This window comes from Phyllobates terribilis, unplaced genomic scaffold (genome assembly GCF_046119375.1).
Source record: "Phyllobates terribilis strain yellow unplaced genomic scaffold, ASM4611937v1 Scaffold_7__3_contigs__length_470593459, whole genome shotgun sequence".
NCBI lineage: Eukaryota > Metazoa > Chordata > Amphibia > Anura > Dendrobatidae > Phyllobates > Phyllobates terribilis.
This window is the reverse complement of record NW_027362767.1, coordinates 319341052-319360425: the sequence shown is the minus strand read 5'-3', so window position 1 is coordinate 319360425 and position 19374 is coordinate 319341052. Positions and strand designations below refer to the sequence as shown.

The window sequence follows — 19374 nt, the reverse complement described above, 5'->3', positions numbered from 1 at the left end:
GGCCTGTGCAGCGCCGGGTGCAAGTTGGGCATCAGGAGCGTTAAAAGGTGCTCCAGCGGCTTGCTGATCGTCGGCCATGGTTGCGCCCCCCTAGTAAACTGTAGCCTACCTTCTTCACTTTTTTTATCAGGTAGGCCGCAGCTCCGCGGGTGACGGTCTTCTTCCAGGACCTTGCGTCGCTCGCGTCTGGCGTCAGAGCGTCCACTGGACTCCTTCCAGGACCTGACGCTTCCTGGTTCGACGTCGAGGGTGGGGCGTGTCCTGGGCTTCGTGCGCTTTCACAGTCACGCCTCTCGGGTTCCCGCGGTTACGCCCCTCTTCTTCCCGCGCGGCGACAGGAAAATGGTGGATAATGGCGGGAAACCTTCACCACAGTGAGTGTTACAGTCTTTTAAGGCACACAGTACCCGGTGGCAACGGGCACGGAATCCTGTTTGTGACGCCAGAGGTGACGCGCCCCCAGAGCCGTGGGGTACTCGGCAGCCGGGCCTATGGATGCTGGTGGGGGGTATCACGGTGGCTGGCCCGGTCCGTGGCCCAGGGCGGTCAACACAAAGGGGAATTATTTATAGGGGATTTGTAAAGTGTTCGTGACGCCACCTGTGGTGCCTGGTAAGGACTACCAGCGCTGCGACAGTCCTCTGAGGCAGATGTTAGGGCAGCTTATGATGGAATGGCTCCCCACAGGTGGAGCGGGCCTCAGGGCAGCGTGGGGAAATGGATGGTGGTACAGGTGAGAGACGGCCAGGACGGTTCAGGGAGAAATGACGGACACTCACACGGGGGTTCGCTTCGGTACCTTTACTGGTGTAGATGCAGGTATGGTCCAGGGTACTCGGTAGGAAGGGTGCACTTCTGGACTCTCCCCAGTGAGCGGGTATAGGGCCTCCTGATCTGTTGCTTTCACTTGCTAAGCTTCTGACCTGCCTGGAGCTAGGCCTGGCTTAATTACTGTCTCTCTCTCTTGCACCTGCTGACCTGGTGGTAGGGCCTACTCTTGGAGATCACTCTCCCTGGATGCTGGGGCCTCCGTGACTCCTAGTCCTGGTACGGTAGTCAGCGTTGGTCGACCTGGGACTTGTAGTCCTCCAGGTATCCGGTGGTCCCTACTGGGTATAAAGGGACCCTGTAGGCGCGGACCCGGGGTCCGGTGTATAGTTCGGGGTGAGCCTGGTACGCTCCTCTGCCCCCTTGTTACTTCTCCTCTCCTCTCGCCTTCGGCCACACTCAGGGCCCTCACTACTCAACTCGTCCTGTAGGCCTTGGCTCGCCTAAGCACTGCAGCCAGCGTGCTGCGTCTTCACTGATCTAAGTGCCAGCACACTCTCAGACTCTCTCTCAGTCTGACTACCTGCTAACTGAGCTGCCTGGCTCCACCCTCCATATATATATCCCTAACGGGCTCCCTCTGGTGGTCTGAGGTGGTAGGGTGGAGGTGTGTGAATGTGTGAGGGCCTCTTGTGGAGAAGTCCATCCATGCACCCTACTGGGTTCTGTGGCACCTGTGCGGAGCAGGGCGCCACATAAGCAAAGCATATTAAATAAATATTAACCTCTATAGAGCAGCGTCGAGCCTAGAATTATACTGAATGAGTGAGCATCGTTCTGTGATATTTAGATTTTTTTTTGGGCTTTGACCATACATGTGCCTTATCAGGCGTTATTATTGCATAAAGGTTACGTTTTAATAATGTTGTTTTTCACCTGGCGGCAGAGTGTGTGAAATAAGGTGTATTTGGTCACATATCCTTAAATATCTATGACGCAACAATGTGTTGCTTTGAACTTCCTTTTTGGCTTGAACATACAGCCTGGAAATACAGCCCCTTATTACAGTCCCCACTTAGAAAGTTATACAAGACTGGACAGCTCCACGGTTTCCCACCTCAGACATAACAGCCTTTGTGCTACTTTTTTAGGATGACATCCCTGGAATTCATGACTGTCCCCCACTACAATTTTGTAGTGCGAAGGGAACGAACTACAGTGTCAGGTAAGGGACAGTCTGCATAGGAATGAAAGCTTTGCCTTGATATGAGGTTTCTTGAGGACAACCACAGGCTTACTGCAATGCCTCTCTGATAGACAAGTGACCTTCTGGTCCTGAGCCAACCACATCTCCGGCTATGTCTTTGTTATAGGAACTTCAATTCAGTCTCAGGACTGGAGCCAGGAAGACACTGCACGGCTGCTAGTTCTCTTGGCCTCTCAGTATATACCCACCTAGATGCCATATGCCTATTCTTCACTGGGTGAACCTTGCAAATCTCAGACAGACGGGGCCTCTTATTCTATTACAAGAAAAAAAATGATCCCCCATGGTCAGAGATCAGGTCATCTTCCCCTCACGCTGGTGTTTTATTCCGAGGACCCACGTGGTGCTGTTCCCCTGTGTTTCCTGCCAACCCTTTTCTCCTCAGTTTAATCCACACACCCACAGCGACCCAGATCTTTAAATTCAGCAATTCTTTCTCAGGTTTCAGCAAGTCATTGGCAGCCGGGGCTATTTTTGGGACATTTTTCTCTCTAGCTCTCTCTCCCTCTGTAGTGCAGATGCAGCTCAGGGAAACGCAGGGAGCATGATAAGAACCCGCAGCTATATGCATTGTGGAATCCTCGCTTTCCTACTGATTTCCCTCTTCCCCTCCTCTGATCACTCCACGAACCGTCTCTCCCTTCCTCGTTCAGCCGGGGGAAGCCTCTTTATCGGGATCTCAGGCTTCATCGCACGGATTGGTAGACAGCTGCAGCACGGTAAGGACCGCACACTTCATACTGCAGCCTTTTCATGTGAATGATGCGATTTTATGTGGAGAGAGCTTGCATTCTGTGTCTGTGCCTTTCCAAATCTATCTTTGCTGCCATGGCAGGCACAGTCAGGATCATCCGATCTCCATTTCTCTGCACTCGTAAGTAGTGCTAGGTCCCTTCATCTTGCCTGTATGAATTTCCTTTACAGGAGATAAAGACATGCCAGATTTTCATGTCACGACCATTCACTACCAGTATGTAGTGGAGTTGAAGCTTTACAGCGGAGACCACCTATCTATCTATCTATCTATCTATCTATCCATTCCCGGAAGTCCAGCACAGGCCCCTAATCATAAAGGTGTATTACGCCTATCTAGACCTCATGTGCCCAGATGCTGGATTAATCTGGCATACGAATAGTTAACGACCCTTTCTATATCTTTCCATTCGACAATGGGTTTTCGCCATACCATATATCACGCTCAGCTGATAGCAGAGCACATAGGTCCAAGAGGATGTGTGTGAAGTGATAAGTACATGACGCAGCACTGCGTGGTAGACACAGGACCCTGCTGATGAGCTCTGTACAGTAACCTGGTGCTACCCTACAGTCACACACTGCAAGCCTGAGGGAACGTGCCACGCCGCCGGGCTGAAGATCAGTGCAGACGCTCATTTATACAGCGAAGATGTCCTAACACCAATGCCCCCAGGTGAAATAGGACTTCCTTCCATTGCTCTGCATGATGACAGCCTAATGAATCAGCAGTGTCATCAGAATCTCACATCCTTTGCCTAGGAGGGACGTTCTCCTTTTCGGCTAGGCCTGGTGCTCTGTGGAGCTGTTCCTATACACCTTTCTGTGATGTAAGAGATAGATACAAATTTTACAGCCCATGAATTCAAGTGAAAGCAAAAGCTAGTCTTTAGTCAGGCTATGTCGCCCATGGGTGCTCTTAAAGGGGAAGATAAAACTTTGCCCAGGGGACTGTATATGTAAAACATAACAAACTAACCCACCTGGATCCAGCGTAGGCCGCTCCCTAGTCTGCACAGAGACAAGAAGCAGTAACGCTATGTAGAACCTGTGATTGGCCGCAGTGCTCAGTCTCAAAGTCACCTAACCGCTGCAGCCAATCACAGGTGACATCACTGCTTCCTTTCTTTGCGCAGATCATAGAGCAGTCTGTACAGGATCCATCTGGGTGTTGGTAAGTCAGTATGATTGAGTTTTGTTATGTTTTACATAATCCACTGGGCAAAATTTTGTATCGCCCAGACACCTTTCATCTTATACTATTGGTTCTTATGCCACTTTCATGAGCTTTTTGGGTAGATCCAATTCACTGTAGATATACAGTTTACCGCACAATAATACCTATATACTGTGTCACTTAAATGCCCAATGTCATTAGGTACAAGAGGATAAAATTAGTATTTATGATCACTGTATTGGAGTACTGGAATCTGTCACATGTATGATACTAATAAAGACTATGAACACCTTTGACATGGAATAATTATATTTGCATATGTTCATGGTTATCTTTAGTTTGTGCAATTCTACTAAGTTTCAGGCTGTAATCTTCATTCCTTTAATCATTTTCAGACCCCTAATTTGCAATTTTCGACCTGATCCAAGTTTCAGATGTTTCTCTTATGGGAATGTCTGTCCCTGTAATATAGGCTGGAAGTGAGCTCTGTGTGTATCCAGGGTGCTGCTGTCTTTACCTCTTTTCATTTATCTGCACCGCTCCAGGGCAACATTTATTTCCTCTCCTTCTGCTTTGCTCCATGCCTATAGCACGTGTTCTCTTCTCTACATTCTTCTTTACAAGATTTTACTTTTTCTCCTCAAAACTGCCTATTTTTCTCCTCTCTCCATTGCAGATCTGTGTACAATCCTCTTTGCTTCCCTCCTGCGATCTCGAACACTAACTCTAAGTTTGCAGGAATACTACTGAATACTATGATTGACATCCTCATGGATCTGTACTGTTCTTTGTATGTTCAACGATAACCAGTACGGTTTCTCAATGAGAATATAACTGCCATTAGATAAACCTTTTTAAATTAGATATTAAAAGTGATGTCATTAGAGACTGCACATTTCAAAACGCAGGCTCTATGGTGATCAAATGATTGATGCTATTACTGCTCCCACAACACTGGCAAACAGCTGATTTAGCCAGGGAAAGTTGCAGTCAGCCAGGCATGTCTCTTGCAATGGATCCTGCTCTATACCCTCATAGACAACCCCTTTAATTATTTTATTAAAGAGGACCTGTTGCCAATTCTTTTCATGTTTAACTGGATACATGATGTAATCGGTGCTGCAGAGAACAATTAAATGTTTTTTTGTATTTTTTTAATGTCGCCTACATGTTGCGGAGATATTAGCGATCAAAGTATTTGGCACTTAAAGGGAATCTGTCAGCAAGTTTTTGCTACCTCATCTGAGAGAAGCGTAATGTAAACAAAGAGATGAATCCAATGATGTATCACTTAATTTACTGGGTGCAGTGGTTCTGACATAATCAGAGCTTTCAGATTTAGCAAAGCAGCAGAGCTGAGAAAGCTAACCCCTCCCACACCAGGCTCACTGTCTACATAGATATACACAGTGAGCTGCCTAGCACAGGAGGGGGCAGAGTCAGTCTACCAGGAATGGGCTGCTGTGTCCCAGCAATGATAAACTCCTGGTGCTAAGACAATCATTGCAAGTAAACAAATGCACGGAGCTTGATAAGAGAGACATCACTGAAATCTGTGTTTTAAGCCCTACCTCATTCTGTCTGCAGATTACATAGCAAAAACCTGCTGACAGATTCCCTTGAAACAGTTACTTTTTTTTAAGTCCAAGTGGCAATACCATAGAGTTTTTATTTATAATATTTAAAAACACCAATACTTAATTCATCCTCTCTAATAGATAAATTATTTTTGAAAACTAGTGTATACTACTTTTACCTTTATGATGCTGACCAATCCTAAGCAGGCAGCAACACATTGGATAAAGAAGAACACAGGGCCCTTTGCAATCCAATATCTCATCATAATGCACAATTTGACCTATTTTAGAGGTGGAAGTGGGCCTCCTTAGCTCCTTACTTCTTGGGCCCCTGTGCAGCTGCACAGGTTGCACCACTGATATGTGCTCCCTTGCCCCCATAATAGGTTAGCATAGACTCAGTGTGAGAGATGTATTGGCAAACCGTCTGCTCTCCTCACTGCAGTGTGATGAGGTGCTCAAGCACAGCAGAGCTGAGTGTGATTGATAGCTTTAAGCTATAATTTCAGTGTCAGTGTGGAGGGAGAGACAGTGCTGCATAGTTGGATCTCATTACAAACACTTCTAATAGCTCTTCTCTCATAGTGCTGCCAGATCTGCTAATCATAAACAGGCATCCACATACAAGGGGGAAAAGAATATGCCCCCCACTATATCTTATATCAGGCTCTGCTGAGACACAATTACACCATCTGCTCTCCTCACTGCAGAGTGATTACATGTGCCAGAGTGCAGCAGACCTGAGTGGGAATAACAATTCTCATCTCCAGCAGGGTGGGGGAGAGACAGTAAAGCAGAGATGGAACTACTACACTTGCTTTGGCAATGCTAATGTGTATTTGGTCCTGCCAATACAGCTCATTTGAATTTGAAAGGAGAGCTACTAGAAGTGTTTGTAATGAGACTCAATTTATGCAGTACAGCCCCTCCCCCCACACTGACTGCAAGAGATGAGAACTGAACGCTGTTAATCACACTCAAGTCTGCTGTGCTCCAGCACTTTATCTCTCTACATATAGGAGAGCAGATGGAGCCTATTCTAAGCTATTGTGACAATGTATTCTTCTTTCCCTAGTGTGTGGCTGCCTGCTTATGGGTCAGTATCAGAAAGAGGAAAAAGTACACTCTCCCACTGAAATCTCTCTGGTAGTGCCCAAATGGACTTAAACATAATTAACTGTTTAGGTGATAAATACTTTGCCAATAGCTCAGCAACGGAGACGCGAAATTTAACAAAGTTTTATTCTGCTCTGCAGCCACTGTAACATCCTGTGCCAAGTTCAACATGAAGAATTTTGGGAAAAGTCCTCTATAAACCATCACTCTTGCTTTATGCAAACCGTTCAAGATATATACCAAGATATATACCAATATGCAAAAGGATATTCAGAAAAAAATATTTTCTATTAGTTGTAAGTTTAGTCTGTAACTAAACTTTTGCTAATGCTTTGATATATTGATATCCGATCACCGATATGTGAATCCACAGTGCAGCAGGACTAATCTCAAACAGAAGTGTATGTGCTCCAAAGAAAGTCTCCTCTGCCCTGCGGTCGGTGGAGGCCTGGTGACTTAGACCACAATCTATAATGCTTTAAAGAGGCTACAATGTATCAAAAGTTTAGTTCCACTTTAATTCTAGGGAAAAATTAAGCCACTCTTTTACAAATGGTATAATCCACCGTTTTACCCTCAGAACTACCTGGCACAGCATGTTGGGAGTTGTACTGCTGCAGTAGCTGAAGAGCAACAGGTTTGAGACCACTGAACTGATATCAGTGCTACAAGCTTGCACATTTAGCTGGATATTCATATCTTAGACATGTGCAATATTTGCACGTGTCTAAGTTTTTGGAATTCTCATGTAAATCAATGGAGAGAGCCATACATACTCAGCCCCCTCCTTCTGACACTGCACCAGGAAGGAACAGGGTGTCAGAGGGCGTCAGTTATCAAGATAGGTGTGAATCCTAGAGACGGGATCCTCATGCATGGGATCAACATCTATAACAAATAATGTAACTATGCTATAAATGCCAGAGGTGAGAAGTCCTCTTTAACCTCAGTAATTCATCACTTCTTATATTTAATATATAATGTTACAAAACAAATACAAATAATTGAAAAATTGTGCAGAACACAATAAAAAACACCGCAAGGCAAGTCACATTGTACATATAGAATACACATCCACACATATCTGTGGAGTTTCTCACATGTACAGACACACTACTAGACATCTGTCACTAATTTCCAAAGATGATGCCAAGTTTCAAGTTATATCCCTTGAGATACTGGTTTTGGAAACTTCATTATTTTTCCATACCGTCAGTAAATATTCCGCAGTCAAAGTAAAAATGTCCTTATCTATTTTCATTCTGTATGATATGTGCTATTCAGCACAGGAAATAAAAGGAATGATTATGTACCAAATGGTAAAACACTGGGTAAAACTGTCACTGAAAAACACTTGGGCGTATGCATGGATGGCAAACTCCACTTTAGTGATCAGTGTCAGGCAGCTGCTGCCAAGGCTAATAAAATAATGGGATGCATTAAAAGAGGCAGAGATGCTCATGACGAGAACATAGTTTTGCCTCTATACAAGTCACTAATGCGGCCATGCTTAGATACTGTGTACAATTATGTTCTCCGGTGTATAAGAAGGACGTAGCTGAGCAAGAGTGGGTGCAGAGAAGAGCGACCGAAGTTATTAAGGGAATAGGTGAACTGCAATAACAAGACAGGTTATCAAACTTGGGGTTAGTCGGATTGGAGCAACCAAGGCTTAGGGGCGATCTTACTACAATTACAAATATATGAGGGGACGGTACAGAGATCTTTCTAATTATCTTCTTACACCTAGGAGAAGGGGACATCCTCTACGTCTAGAGGAAAGGAGGTTTACTCATAATCACAGACGGGGATTCTTTACTGTAAGAGCAGTGAGACTATGGAACTCTCTGCCGCATGATGTAGTAATGGCTGATTCACTACAAAAGTACAAGTAAGGCCTGGATTCCTTTTTTGAAAAATATGTTACAAGTTATGGGCACTAGATTGTGGGGCACTGATCCAGGGAACTTGTCTGATTGCCATATGTGGAGTTGAGATGGAATTTTTCCCCTAATATGGAGCTATCAGCATTTGCATCATGGGGTTTTTGCCTTCATCTGAATCAACATGCTAGGCTATAGGTTGAACTCTATAGACTGTTAAACGGGTTTTCCAGCGAATAAAAATAAATTTTAATCAATAGATCTTGGAATAATAATAACTTCCACGATTGGATGTGTTTAAATAAAATGTTCCTGTACTGAGATAATCTTATAAATGTGCCCCTGCTGTGTACTGTGTAATGGCTGTGTCTGACCGTGCAGGAACATGGTCTGATCATACCACAGCTCCTGGCCAGGGGAGGACGCAGGAGAGTATACAGACAGGATGGCAGGGGATCACAGCTGATTCTTTTTGTGAGGTAAAACATTTCCTGCCTGTTTTTAAACTTGTTTTACTTCACAGAAAGCAGCAGCTGTGCTCCCCTGCTGTCCTGTCTGTATACTCTATTTTGCGTCCTCTCCTGCCGAGGATATATGCCGACCATGTTCCTGTATGGTCAGACACAGCCATTACACAGTACACAGCAGGGGCACATTTATAAGATTATCTCAGCACAGGAACATTTTATTTAAACACATCCAATTGTGGAAATTATTATTATTATTCCAAGATCTATTAATTAAAATGAACTTTGTGGGACAACCCCTTTAAGTCTACCTTCAATCTTAAAAACTATGAAACTCAGAATCTGAACATAGCATTGCAATTAGAGTCGTTATGTACTTCTCGATGAAGACTCCATTTTATCCATCTAGACTAGTATGTAATGTCATATATTAAAGGGGTTTTCCCAAGAACAAAAGATAATTTTAAAAATTGTCTGTGTCTGACCGTGTACGGAACATACCACATCTCTTGGGCAGGGGAGGAAGCAAAAGAGTATACAGACAGGACAGCAGGGGATCACAGAGGATTCATTTTGTGAGGTAAAATATTGTTTAAAAACAGGCAGTGAAATATTTTACCTCAGAAAATGAATCCTCTGCGATCCCCTGCTGTAATGTCTGTATACTCTTTTGCTTCCTCCCCTGCCCAGGAGATGTGGTATGTTCCGTACACGGTCAGACACAGACAATTTTTAAAATGAACTTTTGTTCATGGGAAAACCCCTTTAAGTCTTTACTGTCATTTCAGCCAACAGCATAAATCAATTGTACAAACGAATATAGGAAACTTTGTAATACAGTTGCAATCATATAATTATTCAACTCACAATTAGGTTTATCATCAAAATTTCCAAACATTCTGCTGTTTGCAATAAACCAATGAAACAAGAACAATTTAAATAGCTCAACACAATTAATATAACTAGTGGTTTGTTCAAATTCAACTCAAAATGCCACTTTTAACAACTACTAGTCTTACAATTATTCAACCCCCGTTATGACAAGTGTTTTTTGTACTTAGTAGAGCTCCTTTGGCTGTTATGACCTGCTGCAAACATGACTGCAGATGCACAGTCTGACCCTATCCTATCCGATTCCTCCAGTTCACTAATATTCTCAGGTTTGTGTACTGCAACCCCTTTCTTTAAATCCTATTAAAGATTTGCGATGGGATTCAAGTCAGGCGACTTTGACGGCCACTAGAGAATCTTCCAGGGCTTTATCTGAAACCGAGTCTTGCTGGACTTTGAGGTACGTTTGGGATTATTGTATTGCTGGAAAGTCCAATGATGCCCAAGCTTCAGCCTCCTCACAGAGGACATGACGTTCTCTCCTAGGATTTTCTGATCCTTTATTGAACCCATCTTGCCACATAGTTTGTAGTTTTCCAGTGCCAAATGAAGCAAACTAGCCTGAGAGAATCACCAAGGAGAAAGCAAAATAGACTGGCAGCACACATTGAAGAGGATAGGATGAGTGTGGGGATCTCAGCCTCATTAGACTGTCACGGGGCAGGCACAAAGAGAAAGACAGATTGATCTTGCTGCAGCTTCTAGCAAATTACTTCAGAACTGGATTCACAGCTACACAGCTCAGTACTGCTGTATAATGTTTTCCATGCTGCTGCTATTTCTGTCTGGTTCCTGCTCAGCTTTCTCTGTAATACACAATCTCTCTGTGTATACAGTGTATGGGAGACATCATGGCAGCTATTCTACACCCACTAGTTAAGAGAGAACTGAAAATTAGAGATGGCGCCTGCAGAGAAGAAAACTAATGAAAAATGTAGAATACAAGTGATATAATGGACAGAAGTAGTGTTGAGCGAACATGCTCGACACTGCTCGGTACTCGCCCGAGCATCACGCTACTCGGGATGTTCCTCGAGCACCGAGCATTTCCGGGTTACTCGGGCGGGAGCTCGGGTCTCCGCCCTGCATGTTTGGCGCTCTTTACAGAGCCAATGAACATGCAGGGATTGCCAGCCAGTCACTGTAATGCCACAGCCATGTTGTTTGTGGGCATTACAGTGATTGGCTGGCCGCACAGCGTCCCCTCGAGTATTTAAAACCGGGCGCCGCCATCTTGGACACAGTCGCTCCGGATCAGACAGTGTAGGGACAGCACTGCTGATTTAGGTACCGATATATCCTGCAAAATAGTTAGTGTAGGGTCTGTAAAGGCTGCCAGATCAAACAAACAGTCCTTCTCAGGACTAATATCCATCCCAGGTATATCAGGCAGGCAGGCAGGCTGTATAGGAGACGCAGTGGTTATACCAGCAAACGCTGCATTACAGTCCTGTGTGCTCCTGTTGCTGAAATTGCTGGACTTAGCTCCAGGTCCCGGGGGCCAGGAGAAATCCTTTTTATTTTATCTAAATCCTCTTTTTTTTACCTCCTTCACAATGTACAAATACCCATCTTATTAACCTTTTGGTGTCCCCCCCCCCCAAAAAAAAAGTGTGCCTCTGATTTTTCAGACACAAATATATCTGTTGAAAATAGTCTGGTGTAGGCCAGAGAAATAGAAGTGTGGTTTTGCAGTTCTATGGGCCATTTGTATCTAAAAAAAACAGTTTGAGTGTGTCGCTCACTGTTCAGCCACAAATATATATATATTTTAAAAAGCCTGGTATACACCAGTAAATTATTACTGTGGTTTTGATGTTCCACGGTAAAACATCTCTATTATCCTGTTTTTGGCATTTTTTGCTGTATAAAAATAATAAGTGTCTCCCTGATTTTTCAGACACAAATATATCTGTTGAAAGTAGTCTGGTGTAGGCCAGAGAGACAGAAGTGTGCTTTTGCTGTTCCACGGTAAAAAATCTCTATTATCCGGCTTTTTGCATTTTTTGCTGTAAAAAAAAAAAATAGTGTCTCCCTGATCTTTCAGTCACAAATATATCTGTTGAAAATAGTCTGGTGTAGGCCCGAGAAATACAAGTGTGGTTTTGCAGTTCCACGGTACAAACCTCTGTATTATCCACTTTTGGGCCATTTGCATCTAAAAAAAACAGTTTGAGTGTGTCGCTCACTGTTCAGCCGCAAATATATATATATTTTAAAAAGCCTGGTATACACCAGTAAATTATTACTGTGGTTTTGATGTTCCACGGTAAAACATCTCTATTATCCTGTTTTTGGCATTTTTTGCTGTATAAAAATAATAATAGTGTCTTCCTGATTTTTCAGACACAAATATATCTGTTGAAAATAGTCTGGTGTAGGCCAGAGAGACAGAAGTGTGCTTTTGCTGTTCCACGGTAAAAAATCTCTATTATCCGGCTTTTTGCATTTTTTGCTGTAAAAAAAAAAAAATAGTGTCTCCCTGATCTTTCAGACACAAATATATCTGTTGAAAATAGTCTGGTGTAGGCCCGAGAAATACAAGTGTGGTTTTGCAGTTCCACGGTACAAACCTCTGTATTATCCACTTTTGGGCCATTTGTATCTAAAAAAAACAGTTTGAGTGTGTCGCTCACTGTTCAGCCGCAAATATATATATGTGACACCCCAGGGGTCTGGTTGCCACAGTGATAGAGATATTACGTCTGAGAGCAGGTGGGAGGTCCTTTGGTCAGGGATCCTGTGCATGCCACACCTCCTGCCCAGTCTTGGGAGGGGAAGGACTTCCCCTATATAAACCCGGGGCTGAGGCAGAGTTAGTGAGAAAGAAGACAGAACAAGAGTAGAGAAGAAAAGCAGCATAGCAAGAAACATCAGGAGCTCTGTGGGGAGCAGTGTTACAACGAGTCAGGGGCTGGCAGCTACAGAGCTCGCCCTGACTGAGAAGATTTCTTACCGGACCCGGAGTCCGAGGCTGTGGGGACTAACTCCTACCCAGCAGCAGAAACCGTCCGGCAGAGGATTTCAGGTCCTCTGGCCCAGAAGCCCGAAGGCACGGTCACACGCGTGGGACCAGCACCGCCATCGTGGAGCGGAAGCCATTAGAAGGCCCCGAGTCACCGGCCATACGGGTGAGCACCACACGGTACACTCAGGGACGTGGGCTACTTATTCCCGCCTCTAGCAAGGTAGCCAAAAGAGTACAGTTAGTTGGGAAGGCCTACAACTCCGCCTGGCCAGGGGAGATCCCATCTGCTCAAGGACTGACCAGGCCCCTATCACTAGCAAGTACTCCGGGAGGGTCTATCTTTGTCACCAGTAAAGACCCTGAACTACACCGCACCGTCTCTGAGTGGTTCCTGCTACCCCCATCATCCACGTCGGCTACCCTGAGGCCATACCCCTCCCGTTGGGGGTTATACCATCCACGCTGCACCATCCTTCCACCGGCCTCAGCGGTCTGCCCTGCAGCGGCAGCTCCATAGCTGCATTCAACGGGTGGCGTAGTCACCAACCATCTACTGCTAGTACATCGCCGCTCGGTTTGACTCCCTGGGCACGGACCGGGTCGCCACCACGAGACTACAACCCTCAAGAGATCCGGCTCCGGGTAAGCTCCCGCGTGCGCAACGCAGCGCGACACAGGCCCAGGGGCGCGTCAACTTTGGCGTAGTCGGCAGGATCTCGTGCCCGCAACCACCGGGTACTGCGTGCCTGAAAAGCAAAGACTGTTCAAACTTACCAGTGGTGAAGATTCCCGATATCCGTGGAGGTTTCCCGCCATCCGGCGCCATCTTCTACCTTCTTCCCGCCATCCGCGAAGTTTTCCCGCCATCCGGCGCCATCTTCGACCTTCTTCCCGCCATCCGTGGAGTTTTCCCGCCATTGGACGCCATCTTGAGGACGCCGCGCGGGAAGAAGAGGGGCGTGGACTCCGAAAGCGCGCGAGAACTGAAGCCCCGCCTCACGTCCGGACGTTGCGTAAGGTCCTGGAAGGAGCCCAGCAGACGCCGACGTCACCGGAGCGCGACGGAAGGTCCTCAACCCTGACGATCCACTGCGGAGCCGCGGCCTACGGAACAGGATCATCGCAAGGTAGGCCACGGTCCACTAGGGGGGAGGAAGATGTCGGATACGGAGGAGAGCTTCACTGCCTCAACCCCCGCCAGCGCCACCGCTGCTGCAGTTATGCCCTTCACCATGCCCTATATCCCGGGAGCAGCTTGGCTACCCCAGTACTCAGGGGAGTCACATACCCTGCATGACTTTAGAGAAAAGCTGGATAGCCTCTTCCAGGTGTACCCCCTCACAGAAGAGCAAAAAGTGAGCATCCTGGTGGCCCAACTAACTGGGGCAGCCAAAAGGGAAGTAAAATCCTGGCCACCTGGGAGGAAGACTGTCGCAGGGATACTAACCCGGCTGAAGGACACCTTTGATACCCGCACCTCAGCCGAGATTAAGCTTAGATTCTACGGGTGCAAGCAGCGAGCGCATGAGAGTATAAGGGACTATGCACTAAACCTACAAGAGGCCCTGAGGGCCATAAAGCAGACCGACCCTGATGGGGTGGGAAACGAGGACAGGCTGTTGACTGAACAATTTATAGAGGGTTTATATTGCAATGCCCACCGAACCCAGTTGCGGGCAATGGCCTTACAGGATCCCCATCTGGACTTTGCACAGTTCAAGGACAGAGCCATCCGGGTGCTCCGAGAACCGGCACCGGGTGGCGTTGTGACCCACAGGCGCCCAGCTATCACTTACCACCAGGAGGCGGCGCCCTTGTCGGCAGGGCCTGTGGGAGCTGATGCGCAGGCTTTGGACAATGACCCGGCTCCAGACCTACGCCATCAGGTCCAAGAGCTAGCTAAGAGCGTTGCTGCGCTAACCCGAACTGTGCAGTCTTTACAGGTTTCCACCCCAGGGAAGATCCAGCTGGCATCCGGACCGGAGGACATCCCGTGGCGTCGACCAAGGAGGACCCCACCGGCCAGAGGAAGACCCAGTGACCGATACAGCGAGGACGGACGACCCATCTGCCGCCGCTGCAATCAATCCGGACATATGGAAAGGTACTGTTCTTTAAACGGGCACAACCTGGGGTAGAGGGCCAACCCCCAGGAAAAAGATCACCAGGCCCATCGAACTGGCGCGACAGATATGTGGGAGGACGTCCAGTCTTGCCTGTGGTACTGGATGGCATTCCCATGAGTGCCCTACTGGACACCGGGTCACAGGTCACCACCATCCCGTACGTGCTCTTTAAGCAGTACTGGAATGACTCGGATATTACCCGCTACCCTGACGACGACTTGAGTATCATCGCCAGCAATGGCCAGCCCGTGCCACAGATCGGATTTAAAGAGGTGACCATCAAAATCGGTAGAGTCGAACTGGCAGCACAGGGACTGATCATTGTAGACATTGACAAACATGAGAGCCACCCAAAAATAACTCTAGGAACTAATGTAATTGAAAATTGTCTTGCAGAGGTGATTTTCCTTCTACAGCAGGTTGCCAAGAACGCCAGCTCCGGCGAGCAGCGAGTGCTCCAGAAAGAGATCCGGGCACTGATGCGACGGCAACAGGTGGAACTCTCCGGCGGTGAGATTGGTAGCGTAAGAATGTGTGACCCTTTCCCTATTGCCATGCCCCCAAAAAGTGAAATGATGATTTGGTGCCGGGCAGCTATTGGTCTGAGAGGTAGAGATTACCAGGCAATGGTAGAACCAGTTTACTCAGACAGTAGGCCCACCATTTTGACAGCACGGGGGGTGGTCAATGTACGCCATGGGAGGGTGCCCGTTCGCATAATCAATATCGGGGAGAGGGAAGTGTACCTGCCCCGGTATGCCACGCTAGCAAAATTATATACCATCAACCAAAACTCTATACAGTCTGTGGAACCCTTGCCTCCATCTCACCCGGAGGAAGGTAACGGCTCTAAGAAAGTAATGGAGGATTGGTGTCAGCAACTACACTTGGGAACTGACTCCACTCCCTCCCACCAGAAACAGGGAGTCTACCGGGTGGTTCAAGAGTATGAGAGAGTGTTTAGTAAACACCCGTTAGACTTCGGGCGAGTCAAGGGGGTAGAACACCGCATCCCCACGGGAGATCATCCTCCCATAAAAGAGAGGTATCGACCCGTACCCCCTGCACATTACCAGCACGCCAAGGGGATGCTTAGAGACATGAAGGAGGCTGGGGTAATCCGGGATAGCTGTAGCCCCTGGGCAGCCCCGCTAGTTTTAGTCAAAAAGAAAGACAACACCATGAGGATGTGTGTAGATTACCGGAAAATCAACCGTATCACACACAAGGATGCGTACCCCTTACCAAGGATAGAGGAGTCATTGGCTGCTTTAAGGTCTGCTAACTTCTTCTCTACCTTGGATCTCACTAGCGGGTACTGGCAGGTTCCTGTAGCAGAGGCGGACCGGGAGAAGACCGCATTCACCACCCCGATGGGACTTAGCGAGTTCACCTGCATGCCGTTCGGACTCTGCAACGCCCCAGGAACCTTCCAACGATTAATGGAGTGCTGTCTGGGCCACAGAAACTTCGAGACGGTCCTGTTGTACCTGGACGATGTCATCGTATACTCCAAAACTTATGAGGACCACCTGAAACACCTGGCGGAAGTGTTCGAAGCTCTGGCGAGTTACGGCCTAAAGGTGAAACCCTCCAAGTGTCACCTCCTGAAACCAAAGGTGCAGTACCTGGGACACGTGGTGAGCGCTGACGGAGTGGCTCCCGACCCCGATAAGATCACCGCAATTAAGGGATGGCCAAGCCCCTCCAGCGTAAAAGAAGTGCGGCAGTTCCTCGGGTTGGTAGGCTACTACCGAAGGTTCATTCCCGGTTTCACCAAAAAGGCAGCGCCTATGCAGGACCTCCTGATAGGCCAGTCCCGGAAGGCCAAGAACCAGAAGCCGCCCTTCAAATGGGAAGAGCTAGAAGAAGAGTCCTTCCGCCAGCTGAAGATGGCCCTCACGGGGGATGAAATCTTGGCGTACCCGGATTATAGCCAGCCCTTCATCCTCTACACCGACGCCAGTAACATCGGGCTAGGAGCCGTACTGTCCCAGATCCAGCAGGGGAAAGAACGAGTAATCGCCTACGCCAGCCGAAAACTGCGACCCACCGAAAGGAACCCCGAGAATTATAGCTCATTTAAGCTAGAGTTCCTGGCCGTGGTATGGGCAGTCACTGAGCGCTTTAAGCATTACCTTGCTTCTTCCCGGTTCACCGTGTACACGGATAACAACCCGTTGACACACCTGGACACGGCAAGACTCGGTGCCCTGGAGCAGAGGTGGATGGCCCGTCTGTCCAACTACGAGTTCATAATCAAATACCGGGCAGGGCGCTCCAATACTAACGCGGACGCCCTGTCCAGGATGCCCAACCTGCCGGACGAAGGAGAAGATCCGGAGGGACTGGAAGAGATTGAACTCCCTGCGTTCCACCGTCATGGGACTATCCAGTATTCCCACCGGGTAAGGAGTAAGCAGGCTGCTACGTTGAACCCCTTACCTCACTACAACTGGGCGGAAACGCAAGACAGCGACCCTGCCGTCCGACTGGTGAAGGAGATGCTGACTCGGCCGGAGGCTCGCCTTGAACCAGACGCTCCGGAGGAAGCCAAACAACTATGGGCAGAGAAGAGTCGACTGTTCCTTTACAAAGGGAAGTTGTGCCGCAGAATGGTTAACTCCCGGACGCATGAATTACTCTGGCAAGTAGTGGTGCCACGAAGAGACGCAGCCATGGTGATGGAGGCATACCACGACGGAGCTGGACACTTCGGGTGGAGGAAGCTGGAGTTCCTGCTGCGCGAGCGATTCCACTGGGTAGGCATGAGGGGAACCATTGAGAAGTGGTGCAGAGACTGTGGCCCGTGCAACCTGAGAAGGAAGGACCGCGCCAGCCAGAAGACTCCCCTGCAGTCCATCGTCACCCGGCAACCGTTGGAACTGGTAGCCTTGGATCATGTAAAACTGACCCCAAGCAGAAGTGGCTACGTCTACGCGTTAACCATCGTGGATCATTACTCCCGGTTTCTGGTTGTCGTCCCCGTCAAGGACTTAACGGCTCAAACAGCAGCTAGAGCCTTCCAGCAGCACTTTTGCCGTCCACACGGGTACCCGGACCAAGTGCTGACGGACCAGGGACCTGCCTTTGAAGCGGAGGTCTTCCAGGAATTCTGCAATCTGTATGGCTGCCGGAAGATAAGGACGACACCCTACCATCCGCAGACTAATGGACTTTGTGAAAAAATGAACCAGGTGGTAATGGATCTTCTAAAAACGTTGCCCCTGGAAGAACGCAGTCTGTGGCCTGAAAAGTTGCCCGATCTGGTGGACCTATACAACCACATCCCGGTAGGTTCCACCAACTGTACCCCGGCTTACCTAATGAGGGCAAGACCTGGTAAGTTACCTGTTGACCTGGAAATGGGAGTCCTGACACCCGAGGACACTTCACCAGAAACAGACTGGGACACAGAGAGGCAGCAGCAGTACCGGAGAGTACAGGAGAGCGTGGAGCGAAGTCTCTGTCAGGCTAGGGAAAGACAAGAGAAAACTTACAACCAGTATGCTCCCGCTGTTCCCCTGGTACCCGGAGAGCAGGTCTTGAAGAGGAAGAGACGGCTCCACAAGTTGGACGACCAGTGGGAGAAGGACCCGTACACCGTACTGCCCTCAAGCCACGAAAACCCGAAGGTCTGTACCATCAGTAAAGACGGAGGGGAAACCACAGCCATTGTATCCCGGGACCACCTGAAGAAGTGTCCCGAACAACTGAGGAACCCTGAAGAGGAACAAGAAGACCATCGACCCGTAGAGGAAAGGGAAGATATGGTTAGTACCGTGCTCGGGGACTTCCCTCAGTCTTGGACTCAAGTCAATGGTGCAGTTGTGGTACCCGTACTCACCTTCCTCCAACCATCATCCCAAGAACCTACGGAGCAACCGGTAGAGCTGGAAGAACAGCCGGTCCAGGAGGCAGAAGACTCTACACAAGCAGACCCGGAAAATCAACCCTCTGCTTATAGTGAGCCTGCCATACCCCTAGTGAGCCAGAGGGCCCATAGACAGCTGCCCAGTTTACCCTTGACAGCTCCTACACCCTGTAGTTCAGGGCCAGACAGTCAGCTCCGTAGGTCCACTAGGGCCACTAGAGGCCAGCTACCCGCACGTTGGAGGATCTAAATGTTTAAGCTATCTTCTAATGTTTACTTGTTTATAGTTGCTTGTGTATAATTTTGTGTTTCTAGTTCTTTTTAGGAGTCCTTGGTGGATTTACCGGGAATCCTTGTACATAGTTGGAGCGTAACCCAGGATGGACTAAAGACTGTTAAGGACTCGGGGCAGGACAGGCCCCTACCTGGTTACGTCTCCCTGTTTTGGTGAAATGGACACCTTGCTTTTCAAAACTGCACCCGGTTGCGGACACGCCGTAACCATCT

The 19374-nt window shown here is 47.9% G+C and overlaps 1 protein-coding gene across 1 annotated transcript in view; it reads left to right on the top strand.

Annotated features, from left to right (window-relative positions):
* The first annotated feature begins 2496 nt into the window (after window positions 1-2496).
* AMMECR1 (AMMECR nuclear protein 1) overlaps window positions 2497-19374 on the top strand; it is a 201349-nt gene continuing 184471 nt past the window's right edge. The window contains exon 1 of the mRNA XM_073641126.1: window positions 2497-2754. The gene's annotated coding sequence lies outside the window, so the exon portion shown is untranslated. The remainder of the gene's footprint in view (window positions 2755-19374) is intronic.